We start from the raw sequence: 1938 nt of genomic DNA on the forward strand, positions 1-1938 counted from the left end.
GGCGACTACGGTTGAATCTCCGTACCAGGCACAGGAGCAGGGCCGCGAAGTGGCCGGAACCAACAGAAGAACAAGAGCAAAATCTGTGGGTTGAGGATTGTCACCCAGTATGGAGTGACAGTAGTCAAAAAGGCAATCAGCCAAAAACGTGTCAATTTTATTTTGTGTTTGTACAGCAAGCGTTTTTTGCGTGGTTACTGCAAGTAGCCAGGCAGTTTTGTTTTTATTTACGTGTCAGTTAAAATCAAAAGTATAAAATTATGTTTTGTTTTAAGTTTAGGGTAATCCCAATTGATTAGGGGTTACTCGCCGTACTGACATTTCATAGTTTAGACTTGAAAAGGGTTGACAATTTTAATTGTTGGCGAAACTTGGGGAGTCGAGTTGTTTACAAGTTTAGAATGTTTGGGTAAAATATGAGCAACAATTCAAAAATCGACCAACTCGGGTTAAGTTGGAGGTAAAATTTTCCAAATACTGCGACAACTGGTTAGTCCCTCTGAGACAACTCAAACCTGAAAATAACGGAAACAATTAGTAAAAAAGGGTAAGGAAAAGTACTTACCTGCGACAAATTGTCTCACGTGGTTTGGACGGGTCCACGTCATCCTAGCGATCCGGAAGCAGTCACCTGAAACAAAAAGAACAAAAGTTAGAAAAAGTTTGGTCGATTTGAATTGTTGGCCATACTTGACCAGTAAGCTGGGTTTGTGTTACTGTGACGATTGGCAAAGTTTTAGCAACAATTAGGGTTGTCGGTTTTCAGCGTGCGTGGCGGACTCGGGTTGTCTAAGCGCTTGGAAAAGTCTCGATCAGAGTTGTGAGGTAAACATGCGTAATTGTTGCGGGCGTTTTGCGTACACACAGGCCGGGTGCAGACTGTGTGGTTGTGTGAGTTTCGCGCACAATTGGATTTTTGGCCAGAATAACCGGCTGCGAGCTCAGAGCATTAGGTAACCAAAAAAATTAATTGTTGACGAAACTTGGCAGGCGAAGAGAGTTTTAGTAATTGTAAAAGTTCAGCAAAAATCACAAACATTGATCAAAATTTTAATTGTTTAAAAATAATGCGTGCATAGAATGATTTTCGAGTAAAAAAGCGCTATGCCAGGTTTGGTCCACAATTGAGGGGTTAACTAATTGCCTGGGTTAGTCAAATCAGATCCTAACCTTGCGTCGAAAATATAATTGTTAACGAAACTGCGGCAGTGCGCAAGTATGTGCTAAGAGAAGCGCCGGGTTAAATTTAAGCAACAATTGGGGTGTTGTTCGCTTGCATCAAGAAAGGTCTAATTGTTGTAGCTAACTCTAAAAATGGAATTTTCTAGGATAAATGTGACGATTTTATCAATATGTCAATATTAACAACATTTAAATTTTGGCACATTTCGGTAAAAAAGTCTAATTGTTGATAAAAATAAGCAAAAGTGTGTATTTACGGATAAGTAAACGATTGCAATCAAAAGTTACAACATTTGGAAAATTCCATTTTTGATAGTGCGCATGCGCGAGCGAAGAGGAGGGATGACGCGGTGTCTCAGGAGAGTCGGTCGCGCCGCGTAGTCAGTCAGGATCTAGCGCTCGAGGGATAGCGTTACTACAACGAGACCTGCTCAGTTAGTAAAATTCGAGCGTTGAATAAGCGAAAGGCGTTTAGAAAAACGAGTCCATCTACGTATGCGAGACGCGCGTTCTACGTATAAAGTTGAGTGTACGGGAAAACTATTATCGCTGTACGTGTAAATAAAAACTATAAAGATCTGTGAAAAATAAACTCTGTGTAAAATTGTTTACACCACCCGGAAATTAGGTGGACAGAGGATTTCCTGTGGCGTCGTACGGTGAGTCCAGCTAGCGGCAGGCAGCAACAGACCAGGTTTCTTATTTTATTCCTTAAAAATGAGTGGCGACCGTGATCTCCGCGCGTCGAGTAACCAA

The sequence above is a fragment of the Pseudomyrmex gracilis genome, unplaced genomic scaffold (assembly GCF_002006095.1).
Source record: "Pseudomyrmex gracilis isolate BER0280 unplaced genomic scaffold, ASM200609v1 scaffold_602, whole genome shotgun sequence".
NCBI classification, from domain to species: domain Eukaryota; kingdom Metazoa; phylum Arthropoda; class Insecta; order Hymenoptera; family Formicidae; genus Pseudomyrmex; species Pseudomyrmex gracilis.